Source organism: Chrysemys picta, chromosome 9 (assembly GCF_011386835.1).
Source record: "Chrysemys picta bellii isolate R12L10 chromosome 9, ASM1138683v2, whole genome shotgun sequence".
Classification (NCBI taxonomy): domain Eukaryota; kingdom Metazoa; phylum Chordata; order Testudines; family Emydidae; genus Chrysemys; species Chrysemys picta.
This window is the reverse complement of record NC_088799.1, coordinates 8535817-8549850: the sequence shown is the minus strand read 5'-3', so window position 1 is coordinate 8549850 and position 14034 is coordinate 8535817.

Here is a 14034-nt window from a genome sequence, read left to right as displayed (position 1 = left end):
CATTTGGGGATGCTGGGCACGAGCGTTGTAAGCTCTCTACAAGTAGGGGGGCACCAGCAACTGGACCACGGTCCCCGTCCCCCTGCTCTGCACCAGGCCCTGCTCCCACTCTGCCCCCTTCCCAAAGCCCTGCCGCTTGTGCCTCTCCGCCCCCTCACCCTTCCCCAAGTACCCCCACCTGCGCCTCTCTGCCCCCTTCTCCGAAGCACACCTGCACGCCACTCGCACCTCTCCGTCCCCTCCCCTGAGGCTGCCCCGCCCGCTGCTCATGCCTCTCCACCCTGGCAGGTGGGGAGGTCCTTGGGGAGAGGGGGCAGAGTGGGGATGGGAAGAGGCGGAGTGAGGGCAGGGCCGTGGAGGAAGCGGATGAGAGGAAGCAGGGCCTCGGGGCAGAGCATGGGCGTGGCCATGGCTTGGGCGCCCTTTCAGGGGCAGCACCCCAAAGGTGGGAGGCCAGGCTGCCCCCAAAGGGAGGTGAGCCGCATCCTGTTTGGGGAGGCTTTGCCTCCCCTGACCTCTCATACTTGCTGCCCATGGGGGGTTTTAAGAACTGGCTGGACAAACACCCGTCAGGGATGGTCTAGGTTTACTTGGTCCTGTCTTAGCACAGGCGGCTGCGAGGTCCCTTCCCACCCTACATTGCTATGATACTAAGTAGTGATATTAGGGCTGAAGCCCCGGGACAAAGGGCTGCTCTGTGCATGAAAGGGGAGGGTGCTCCTGCATTGAGCTGTTTCTGGTGACATTTTAAACCTGCCAGGAGCAGGAGAAAGGCTGCTTGGCCTGGGGCATTTGGAGCATTTTGGGCCTGAGGCCTAGTCAGTGCAGCTGCTCTTTTAGTTGTCCCAGGCTGGTACTTCTGGGGGGAAGCCCCCCCTCACTTCCCTGAGGGGCTCAGCCCATGAGTAGGGACAACTTTCTGGTTTGCTGGACTCTTTTGCTTAGCTTGGAAATGGATTCCTGTGGTGGTGTAAGAGGGCTAAATCAGCCCAGCAGCTGGAGGGACGCTGGACAGCAAGAGGACACTGAAGCATGGCGCATCTGATGTGGGTCCAGATAAGAGGAACCTTCAACGTTCTTCTTAACTCCTTTGATAATAGTGCCTTATTCTTTATGGCCCTGCTTGGTTGCCTCCCCCATCCCTTTATCCAGTATTGTGTTTGGGATTTCTTCCCTTGTACAGTTTTTAGAAGCTACATGAGAGACTGACTCCGAGTGGGATTGTGATCAGGTCAGAGCCTGGTAAATTCTTGAGGACTGATTAGAAGACACCATTATTTTATGTTAAAACTAAGCAGCTGGGAATCTGATGGTAATCTCTTTGGGGCAAGGACTGCCCTTCTACTGTGTGGTCCTGATTCTCTATCTCTGGCTTAAACCTACCTTTTGCGTTCTCCCCCACGCCCCAGCCACACTTTTGTGCTCCCTATATTTGGGGGCTGTGCAGGGACCTGCTGGAATCTAGTGCAAGTTTAGAGCAGCCCTAGGGCTGCTCTAACCTACACTGTACTTCCCCTCATCCTCTATGGGCTCTGGCAAGTAGAGAGCAGCTGTAGTGCAGCACATTCTGATCATACCCTGGCACAGAGGGCATATCGTGGGTATGAGCTTTCATGCCAGCTTTGCAGCATCTGAAGAGACTCTCTGCGTAGGGGACTTTCTTAGGCTCCTTTCCGCTGCTAGCATAAAGGGACTTCAGTGTACCTGAAAACTGGCCCCTGTGTTTGTGCAGTGCTCAGTATGATGGAGGCACAACCCTGGCTGGGGTTTCTAGGAGCTGGTACTAAGGATGAAGATGCAAGAGGGAAGAGATGTGCAGATAGTAAATCTGTCCACGGAAATAACTGAAATAATTATGCCTTTGTTCTGAAGTGCTTTGCGTTCCCAGTGGATGCTGTTTAGATGATTATGAGGAGGTCCTTAGCTGTGCTCCCTTCCTTTGCTATTGCCAAGTACTTCACAGTGTATCGTGTGTGTGTGTGTGTGTGTGTGTGTGTGTGTGTGTGTTTCTCCCTCTCCCCTTAGACAGTGGGACAGCTTATCATTCAGATGTCGAGATACAATGTGAGTTTTTGGCTGCATGCAGCATTCTGCAGGAGAGCGTTAGGCTGATGGTGGCAAATTGTTACAATCTAATGACTTGTCCAAGTTAAGCGCAATTAGCGCTGAGCATTTGGCTCACCTTGGTTCATCCTTATTTAAAAGAGCAAGGCCCCTTTTCACACAGAACCTCACTAATCTCCTAGGAGCTGCCTCATGAAACCGTTTAAAAAAAAAAAAAGCAAGTCAAAAGAAATAGGTTTGTGTTCTCTAATTGTCTTCCTCACCTGCTTTGGAGTTGCATCTTAGGACTGGTCCAAATTGGGGGGGGAATCGATCTAAGATACGCAACTTCAGCTACGAGAATAGTCTTAAGAAGGAAAACTATGCTATAGACTGTAACAAGCTCTAGGCACGGGCAACGGGACATATGGCAGACCTTGCAGACTGCCGAGGAGCAGGGGCAGCAGTGCCCTTAGGATGACAGGCTCCAGGACCTATTAATGCACGGAGGATTGCTTTGTAAAAGTCTGATGAATCATCTTGAAATTACCATGAGACCTGGGAAGCTGTCCAAGTGGCACCGTGGCCCGCGCTTGTTGTGACTCAGTTATCAAGGGACATAGATCTGCTGAGACTCTATTTAAAAAATTAATTACGCTGGCGTATGAGGAAATCAGGTCTTGGAGCTAAGCGCAGGGTTTGCTGAGGACCGACCTCCAGAAAGTAGCAAAGAGAAGAGCAGTTTACAAGCACATTGCGGTACGATGCACTTACTGCCCAGCTTCTGTGATATTTCACCAGTTCTCAACAAAAGTACTTATTTAAAGCATAATACACACAGAGTAACAGGCACTGTGGCCATGTGAATGCAACACAGTTGGGGGGCAACTGGTGGAGCCTTCCAGCCCAGGCTTCTAGAGCTCTCAAAACCTTGCTCTGGAACGGGAAAGAGACGCGTGGATTGTGAGAGGGGAGATGGAACAGCACGTTACTCTGAAGCATAAGGCGGGATAAGAACAGGTTTCTGCTCAAGGCAGAGGGCTGTGGGGACAGGATGCTGCTATCAGTGATGAGAGAGGAACAGGAGGCTGATTTTGCAGGAGTGACAGAGACATGGACAAGAGCATAATGGTCCCCTCTGACCTTAAAGTCTATGATTCTAAGGGTACGTCTTCACTACCTGCCGGATCGGCGGCAGGGCTGGCTCTGGCTTTTTTGCTGCCCTAGGCAAAAAAGCCACCTGCCGCGCCCCCCCCTCCCTTGTTGCTTAAGGACTTGTCTGCATAGGGTCGGTCATCCAGAAAAGTTAATCCAAATTAACTAAACGTGAATTTGAACTAGATTAGTTAAACACATTTAATCCCCGTGTGAACGCTGTTATTCAGCATTAAAGAGGCTCTAATTTGGTTCATTATGGAAATGAATTAAGCTAAACTGAATTAACGACACTTAAAATGCTGCGTCGGCACAGCTGTGCCGCTTTGAAGATGCTCTGTGCCAACGGGAGAGAGCTCTCCCATCGGCATAGTTAATCCACCTCTGTGAGAGGCGGTAGCTATGGCAGTGGGAGAAGCTCTCCTGTAGACATAGCACTGTCTGCACTGGCACATAGGTCAGTATAACTGTCACTCAGGGGTGTGGATTTTTTGCAATGTAGTAATACCAAAGTAATTTTGTAGTATAGCCCTGCACTGTGTGAGGGTGTTCACATGGGTTTAATGCGGTTTAATAATCCACTTCAAATACACACCTTTAGTTAATTCATATTAACTTTCTGGATTGTCCCTGTGTAGACAAGCCCTAATTCTCTCCTTAGACCTCAGCTGAATATTGAATTTCCTCTCCCCCCGATCTAGAGCATCTACTTCTTATTGCATTTTTAATTTGATTACTTTTGGAGTTTTTTGTTTGGGGGAAATTGAGGAAGAAGGACTGAAGGTTAAGGGAGTGGTAATCCATATTTAGGCACCTAAATAAATGGCTTTTTTTTAAAATGAGGTCTCCACTCCCACTGAAATGGAGAGAAGTTAACCCTGTTGGCCAGTTTTCAATGTACATCAAAGACCATTAGAGACGTTTGTGGCTAGGCAGCTGGCCAGCAGGAATTTGGCATCGACAGATATTCAGGGGTACTTTGTGAGGCAGAGATGTGGTGTTCTCCCCAGGAGAACTGACACACAGTAAAACTAGTGGGTTGCACGGTCTGGAGTTTCTGGCACACACCAGAGACTCCATGCATCTCTCCATCCCCCCCCTTCCCTGCAGCGTCCTCCCATCCCCTTATTTCAGGGATGTCCTGAAATTCCCCTGTGCCCTCCATTCTCCCCATCCTCCCATGCCAGGGGCTGTGACCCCATTTCCCCTTTCCCCCATACTAACATCCCCCATTCTCCACTCACGCCATGGGCTCTGTGTGCACCCCCATGCCTCTCATCCTCCTATCCCGGGGCTCTGTGTGCCCCCACATTCCCTGTTCCCCACCATTGTTATTTCTTTCCTTTCTGCCTGGGAGGTAAATCATTCATGCTATCAACATGTTAAACTCCATTGGGACGATGGGCAGAGCCGAGATGGGGGCTGCTTTGCTGGAATGGCTGCAGTCAACCAGTACTTTCATCTATAGATAATTACTGCTGGGTTTGCCAACCAGATGCCAGGGGCTCCAAGTAGCCCCCATTTCCCCCTTCTGTTTGTCCAGTTTTCACCCAGATCAATAGGATTCTGCCCACCGTTGCCTAGAACATTCCCTGAAATTTTGAAACTGATTGGATGCTACCAAGGCTAAGTCACCACTCTGGCACTTCGAGTGCAGAACGGGGTGGGGGGGTGAGGAACAAGGATTCTAAAAATTAATATTGATCACTCTAGGCTTGTATTAAACTCCCAAGGTTATAGCTTTTCTCTGACCTTGGATGGGGAGATGCTGCCACTACCCAAGTGCAGAACCCCTTGGATAGCCCAGGAAGGCGCACTTGGGAATTCCTTCCTGTGGGGTACCCTCAAGCCCTTTTACCACCCCCATCCCCCCAGGGAAGAGCTGAGAAAGGGGAGGGGGAAGGAAATCAGCTGTTACCACCAGCTAATTAAACAACATGTGCACAAACCTCTTAAAACACAAAAATCTAGTCCTGTTCTTAAAAAGGTAAATTTAATTAATTAAAAAATAAAAAGAAAGAAAATACATCTGGAAACTCAGGCTATTGCTAGATTTTAAAAGAGCAACTACAAGAATTAAGCACCAAGAATCGCTTTCTTGAGGTCCAGCTTAAACGTTACAAGCAGAACAAAAGCACCTGGGGTTAGCACAGAGGCATCCACAAGCCGTAACGAAATAAAAGGGAATCGAAATAAAACCTAATCGCGTCTTCCTAGCCATTTCCTGATCTACTTACGTATCTGGGGTTTTAAATGAGTAGTTTCTAGGTGTGATATGGATGATTTTTTCATACCTGGCCCAAGCTTCTTACAGCGTAGCTGTTGCCTGTCTGCCTCTCCCGGGAGAACAACAACAGACAGACAAAAGAGGAGTCCTTTTCAATTTTAAAAAGTTCTAGCCTTCCCATTGGCTCTTTTGGCCAGGTGCCCACTCACTTCCTTTTACCTATGCATCACAGTGAGACTTTTTAACCCTTTACAGGTAGAGCAATTAGAGAACAGCTACTAAGAGGGATTTTATAGCTACTGGCTGGCTGGGTGTCCATAAAAGGGAGCTCCCCCACCCTTCATTTATCACAGATGTGGTGCTCCAGAGTTATAATGTTGCATCCACACAGAGAAATGCCCTCCACTTGTCTGCAGGGCCTCATTTTGATCTGCCAATTAAGTGATTGGCCCAAGTGCACACAGTGAGCGAGTGGCAGAGCAGGGAAATAGAACCCAGCTCTCCTGATTCCCAGTCCAGTGCCTCCAATGAAGTGTGGGTCTGCCCTGAAAAGGGACTGCAAACAATGGCAGAGGGATCTGGGGGTTGTTTGCCTCTCAGGGGTCCAGAGCAAACTTGCTCAGTTTCCAAGGTTGGGGGGGGGGGAAGTGTTGAATTGCCAGTGCCACGCGGGCGAGTTACCCTAGGCTCTGAGTCAGGCTGGGTTCTTTCTGGCCCACGCATATCAGCATTGACTCCATTGAGCTGTGTTACAGATGCCAGGAGGTGCCGCTAAGGTGTCTGCCTCCGAACAACTTGAGGTAAAGATTTTGCTGTTGGAATGAAATCTATTGCCTTTGGAATGGGGCCTGCTGCTTAGAATTCATTACAAATACCAATCACCTGCATGACCTCATCCGACCCAATTAGAGGTGATGGTTCCATTAAACTGCTGTCTGGCTGTTTCTCCCGAGGAGAGGCAGTGCTCCTGAATTGCTCAGCGCTTCGTGCACTAGCAACTTCCTGACACCGGGCAGTACCGTGGCCTGGAGCGATACCCTGCAGATCACCTTGCGGCTGAGATCTGCCGGCGTATGCTGGGTTGCGGCCGGGAAGAGTTCAGCAGTAACCTAGTTGCCTAAACGCAGCTTTCCATGTATACCTCAGTCTTCCTGTAATTTAGAGAGGTGGCAGTTTTCAAGTTCACCTTTTACAGCCCGAAGACGGATTAAAAGCAACAGAGTAGGCAGTAACGTCTGGAGCCAGCTGAGGTCTTTGGGAGTATTGTCTTGGAAAGATCTGTCTAGGTGCCTGGTCTGAGGGGTCGTGTCATAACCAAGCGTGCTGAAGACTCATTTGTTCAGTCTTATTCTTGCCCTCCATTCCTTGGGCTGGACGGACACATTTAAAAATCTGTAGAGAGATGGTCCTTGTTGGGGGAGGGGAATGAATGTTTGGCAGCTGGATTTTGGGATGGGGATGCGGCCTGCAGGGAGGGAGCTTATGGGCAGGGTTGCTAGATGATAGGATTATTAGGGAGGTTGGGGGATTGGGATGCCAGGCAGCAGTGACGGGGCATCTGTTTCTGGTGGTTAGCAGAAAGATCAGGAACAAGCGGTTAGCCAGAGAACAGGGAAGAGATGCAGGGGGGTTTCCGTAGCTGGGTAAGTGGCTGAGACAATGTGCTTGTCACTTGGTTGATGCCATCAGTAAGTGATGTCATTGCTCTCCTATTCGGCTGAAGGCTTTCATTGATAGCAGAATGACTCAATGCTTCTGCAGTTTGTCTGCCTCGCTGGCAGTCTCCCTTACAGTATAATTAAGCAACTATATTAATAGAAAGGGAGCCCGTGCCCTGGTAATGTTCTCTTGTGACAGAGACAAAGCAGATGCTTACTTTAGAAGTACTGCAGTCTGCCAGTAGGAGGCAGAGGAATTAGTGGCGTTGCCGTTAGGCAGCATGGAATTGTTTGAAACACAAACAAAGCTTCCAGATCAAGCCCCCCTGGTCCCAGCTGGGACATGAAACCAACGTTGCCAGAACCATGAAAAGGACTGGGGAGCCTTGCTAATTTATAGTACCCACGCGCTTGCTAGGGGCATCCCTGAAGTCAGGTCTCTGCCCCCAGGGAGCTTACAATCTAAAGGATGGACTTGACAGGCAAGTCAGGGTGTGGGTCCGTCAGGACGGGGGAAGACAAGGGTTACAGAGATTAAGCACCCATGTGTTTATGGGGGTCAAAAGATGTGGGCTTTAGCTGAAGTGGAAGCCCATTCGTTTTTCCTCGGGCAACGCTGCAGCGGGGAGTTGTCTGAATGAGAGACGAGTGGCGCAATAGCCAGGGAAGAGCTAACTACGTGAAGCTTGGCTAGGAGATGCTTTCGTTGGAGAGGTAAGGCTGCTCATAGGAAGGTTGCTTAAGGCACAGCTACGCTGCACGCTTCTTTCGGCGGCATGTAGAGTACATACCTGCGTGGTGCCCCCTTGCGTGGCTATAAATAGCAGTGTAGCCGGTGAGGCCTGGCTCAGGTGAGCAGAGTAAAGATGCACCTGAACGCTGTGGGCAAGTAGGCAAATATATACTCTACACGGTCTCTACTCAACCGAGTCTACACGGTCTCTACTCAACTGAACCGTGTCTCCTTGCATACGCTGCTGTTTTTAGCTGTGTACCATCCTGCTGCCTCCCCCTGCCACAAGAAAGGCTTTCCCTCACCAAAGTGAAAGGCTCTGGTGGCAGGGATAGCTCAGTGGTTTGAGCATTGGCTTTCATAACCTTGGGTTTAGCGTTCAATCCTTGAGGGGGCCACTTAGGGATTGGGGCAAAAATCAGCACTTGGTCCTGCTAGTTGAAGGCAGGGGACTGGTCTTGATGACCTTTCGGGGTCCCTTCCAGTTCTATGAGATAGGTGTATATCTCCATCTATTAACCTTCTCCCCGCTGCCAGAGCTTTTATATGTAGCTACACAACACAGTGCAGATACAGCAGGCTTTTCACTGTGATGTGTAACCACACATACCCCACACGCCGCTGCCAGTGGTGTGTAGTGTAAATGTCACCTTACATACCACAGCAGTAGGTGTTTTAAAAACACAGAGGTAGGCTAGATAAACCGGAGCATAACTAGTAAATCTGAGGTGGCATTGGAGTGCACTGGGCACTTGAAACACCTGGGCAGTAGGACTACAAGGGATGCTAAACATCACTTAGAGATCTGACGGGGAATTGGACTGGCAACTGCTGCTCTACCAGTGCTCAGACACATTTGAAGAAGCAAAGGGATCACCATGAAGTGTAAAATCCGATTGCTGCAGTCTCGTCTTCAGCATCTTGCTATATGTATGTGAGACACGGACTTTAAGGAAACAGGACAGAGGCTTTCTGCCTTTGAGCTGGAACGCTACAGGCAATTGCTTCACCGTAGTCATGAGCAAAGTATAGCCAACAAGGAGGTAATTGCCCATATTTATAGCATAAGTGGAGCGATACTTGACATCATCAAGACGATCAGACGAAGACAACTTCAGTTTGTGGAACCAGTGAGTCACATGAGCGGAGGAAGATCGCCAAAGCAAATGTTGCAGGGACAGGTGCTGGGGCGCCCGCGGTGAGAGTGGTTGGACCACGTGGCTGACCGGACGGGATACGGTACAATGCACTTCTCAAGTCTGTGTAAAGACCGTGAAAAGGCTGTTGTGTTGTGTTTCCTGTTCTTTGCGATGTTGCTTTGTGCTATGAGAGGATGGAAGGGAGAGGAGTTATTTTAAAGTGGTACCTAAGAAAGTTATACATCTTTATTTTCTTTTTAAGACTTTTCTTATTACTAATTCTAATGTTAGATTTCTACCTCTCTCTGCGTTCCCTTTGTGATGGGTTGGGTCACAGAAACCCCCTTGGGACTGTCACCTGATGTGCTGAGACTACGTCTGAGCCCGTTTTCTCTGCCAGTTTGGGACTTCAAAACCCTGTCTTGTTGAGCCAGGTACACTAATCTGCAGCAGCACAGACCCAGGGTCTGACCCACGCCCCCAAGGCTGCAGACTTAACTGAAAACGGCTTAGAAAGTGCTCCTGTCTCTAGCACCCAGATACCCAGTTCCCAATGGGATCCAAACCCCAAATCAGTTTTACTCTGTATAAAGCTTATACAGGGTAAACTCATAAATTGTCCCCCTCTATAACACTGATAGACAGATATGCACAGCTGTTTACTCCCCCAGGCATTAATTACTTACTCTGGGTTAATTAATAAGCAAAAAGTGATTTTATTACATATAAAAAGTAGGATTTAAGTGGTTCCAAGTAATAACAGACAGAACAAAGCAAGTCACCAAGTAAAATAAAGCAAAACATGCAAGTCTAAGCCTAACACATTTAAGAAACTGATTACAGATGAAATCTCACCCTCAGAGATGTGCCAATAAGCTTCTTTCACAGACTAGACTTCTTCCTAGTCTGGGCCCAATCCTTTCCCCTGGTACAGTCCTTGTCCCAGCTCAGGTGGTAACTAGGGGATTTCTCATGACTGCAGCCTCCTTTGTTCTGGTCCACCCCCTTATATGGCTTTGGCATAAGGTGGGAATCTTTTGTCTCTCTGGGTCCCCACCCCTCCTTCTAAATGGAAAAGCACCAGGTTTAAGATGGATTCCAGTACCAGGTGACACAGTCACATGTTCTGTGAGACCCCCCCCCCCCAGCCTTCATTCTTCCCGGCCTGACTCACAGGAAGGCTTGCAAGTAAACAGAGCCATTTACAACCAATTGTCTTAGTTGATGGGAGCCATCAAGATTCCAAACCACCATTAATGGCCCACACTTTGCATAACTACAATAGGACCTCAGAGTTATATTTCATATGTCTAGTTTCAGATACAAGAATGATATTTATACAAATAGGATGACCACACTCAGGAGATTATAAGCTTTGTAATGATACCTTACAAGAGACCTATTGCATGAAGTATATTCCAGTTACATTATATTCACATTCATTAGCATATTTTCATAAAATCATATGGAGTGCAATGTCACAGCCCTGTTTTGCGTTATGCTTTTCATTTGATTTCTTCCTTTCCAGGGAAGAACCTAGTGCCTAGGAAATTCCACAACTAGACAGGACAATGCACCAGCCATTGTGCTATGGGGACACAGAGTTGCCAGTGGAATTTACTTCATTCCAAAGGTACCATCAATCACATTTTTAAAATATGATTTTGTAAATAAAAGAGGGCAGAATAATTGTTTTCCAGTCCCCTCCAATGTTAAACTGATGTTAGACTTTGTATTTGAAATGAAATCTTTACTAAATGCTTTCTCTTTAGCGTCCAGAGACCGTGGCAATGAAGTTCATTGCCTAATTCTGCTTTCAACTAGCAGTCTTAATAGGAGTCCCCAGTGGACGCTAGGAAAAGACAGTCCTGGAAAGCCCCCGGAACCGCATCAGTTCTAAGTGGCAGTTAGGAGGAGAATTATTTTAATGAATACATTTCCTTTCAATTGTACATGAAGAGCAAGATCCCATTAGAACAAGGAAGCAATTAGAGCTAATAAAGATGAACGCGCAGTGCTTGCTGCATGTGGAATAACAAACAGTGAAGAAAGGATTCAGGAGAGAGATGACTCTAATCCAAATAAATGAGCAGTGATGAAAGGGAAAACTGCTCTGGTCTTCTACAGTGAGATGCACTCTCTTACTGGCTTCTCTCTACCCGTATTTCACCTAATCAGAGCAGGGAAAGGAACACACGGATTCAATCATGGGAAGAGAGAGGTCAATGGGACCTGTCTGCCGGAAAATTTAAGGCTGCCCATTGGCCCGGGGATCAATGGCTTAGCAATTCAGTGGCGTTATTATTTACACAGCGTTGTGAGTGTACATGACACTGCACGAGAGGGGAGCCAAACAGATACCAATGTCTTAGGCTTTCTTGGGAATAGCCGCAGTGTGAAGTGTGCGTGACTCCCGAGTGTGCTCCCAGCCTTGAAGAGTCAAATGGCACGAGCAGGACAACTGCAACGGCCTCCGGTCACTTATAAGCAGCTTTCTGAATGGGATGGCGCAGAGAGCACTCACTTGCCCTGCAATTTGTTCTCTGACCCTGGCAGGCCAGTAATCATGACCGCTTCTCCCGGAGGTGTTCTGTGAGCGCCTCTCACACATCGCTCCATTGGGCAGGCAAGCAGCAGCTGTGTAGGCAGATGGCTTTGAAAACAGTTCCCTCCTGGGTTAAAACACAGCCAGCTGCCACATCTTCAAATGTGTTATGGGGCATCTTGATGGGGTTTTTGGTCACTCATGTTAAGCTAAACTCAACAGAGCTGATATGATGCGGCAGTGGGGAACCCACATGTTTTTTGCCCACCAAGACTGGGCCTTGGATACATCACTGATTCGCTAATGTCGTCCTTCTGCTGGAAGAAAAATGTCCTCTAACAGAGCCATAGACAAGAGCCCAATAAACCAGTCATAGAATCATAGAATATCAGGGTTGGAAGAGACCTCAGGGGGTCATCTAGTCCAACCCCCTGCTCAAAGCAGGACCAACCCCAACTAAATCATTCCAGCCAGAGCTTTGTCAAGCCTGACCTTAAAAACCTTTAAGGAAGGAGATCCCACCACCTCCCTAGGTAACCCATTCCAGCTTCACCACCCTCCTAGTGAAGTGAGCCCAGCTCTGTAAGTATCCCCCAGAGGGAGCTCTCCTCTTGCAGTTCACACACCCCAGCTGGGAGGCTGCGAGACCTCTGCCAAAAAATAAAAAAATAAAAATCCCAACCTGGTTTGGGGCTGCTGACCGGTGCCAGAGTCTACAAAAACATGACGGCCATAGGTGCAAGGGGCTTCCGATTGGATAATGGGCACTGCTGCTCTGTGGCGAGTGAAGTAAACACTAGACACTTCCCAATGGCGTATTTACATTGGAGGCTCACAGGAAAAGTGGGTAAACTGATAATGACCCAAGGATATTATTGGCTTTGGCAAAGTCAGTAATAATTAGCACTTTTCATCTTCCAGGCTCTCTGCAGGAGAGGGGCGGTAAAGTACAAAGAGCCCAACCACCAAGAACTGCTTCCATGTGCAGCTTTGAACGAGTGTTTCTGACCCTCTTTTCCCACTCGGACTCAAACGGGGAAATTTTCAAAATAGATCAGGGGCCTGCCTTTCAAAAAAGAGCTCTGCGCGCAACGTGCTGAGGCCCCTGGACCGTGGAGCCTGGAGGGTTGCATTCAGGATAGGCAGGGAATTTGGAGCAGTTGTTCCAGGGATGAGTTTGGCTCTAATGCTTTCCAGATCTCTGAAGTGGTCTTCGTCTGGGTGGGCTCTTTGCAAGTGCTCAGCCATTCCTCTCCCCACGTCGGGTGCTACACCTTTCTCTTCCAGCGAGCACTGCATATAGGGTGACCAGACAGCAAGTGTGAAAAATCGGGACAGGAGGTGGGGGGTAATAGGAGCCCATATAAGAAAAAGACCCAAAAATCGGGACTGTCCCTATAAAATCGGGACATCTGGTCACCCTAACTGCATACAGCTTGTTTCCTGCCCAGAGGTAGCTTTTGCAGGATCGCCTGCTAGGCATTTATACTGTGCTCCTCATTGCTCTGGGTCTCGGCTCCTCCTTCTCTGGCTCAGTGACACATAAAACCAGCAGTTTCTTCTCCAGATTGCTAGGCACACAAGACAGCTCTAAAGAGGCTTAGGCTGCAGCCGCTGCCTTATGCCAGTACTCAACCAATGTCGAGCGCAAGTGGGTGAGAGATCCTTCCGATCACTGCAAGGGCTCAGTGACTTGTATTAGTAGGAGCATTGCCAGCAGATCGAGGGAAGTGATTATTCCCCTCTATTCGGCACTGGTGAGGCCACACCTGGAGTATTGCGTCCAGTTTTGGTCCCCCCACTACAGAAGGGATGTGGACAAATTGGAAAGAATCCAGCAGAGGGCAACAAAAATGATTAGGGGGCTGGAGCACATGACTTACGAGGAGAGGCTGAGGGAACTGGGGTTATTTAGTCTGCAGAAGAGAAGAGTGAGGGAGATTTGATAGCAGCCTTCAACTACCTGAAGGGGGGTTCCAAAGAGGAGGGAGCTTGTCTGTTCTCAGTGGTGGCAGATGACAGAACAAGGAGCAATGGTCTCAAGTTGCAGTGGGGGAGGTCTAGGTTGGATATTAGGAAACACTATTTCACTAGGAGGGTGTTGAAGCACTGGAATGGGTTACCTAGGGAGGTGGTGGAATCTCCATCCTTAGAGTTTTTAAGGCCCAGTTTGACAAAACCCTGGCTGGGATGATTTAGTTGGTGTTGGTCCTGCTTTGAGCAGGGGGTTGGACTAGATGACCTGCTGAGGTCCCTTCCAGCCCTGATATTCTATGATTCTATGTGTGGGAGAGGTGCAGTGGGGGCACAGGGAATGGGGGCCCTGTGATTTTACTGATCGCTCTAACCTGGCCAGGAATGAGAATCCCATCCCTGGCCTTTGTTTAAGTCCCACTTGCTGAAATCCTCCCCGTAAATGTTAAACCCAGAACCTTCTGTCTAGTGGGGGATGAGGAGGGTATTTACCCTCCGCCCTCTCTCCTGTCTCTCCCGACTCTCTCTCTTGGGCAGCCTTCACCTGCCCCTTTCCTTGC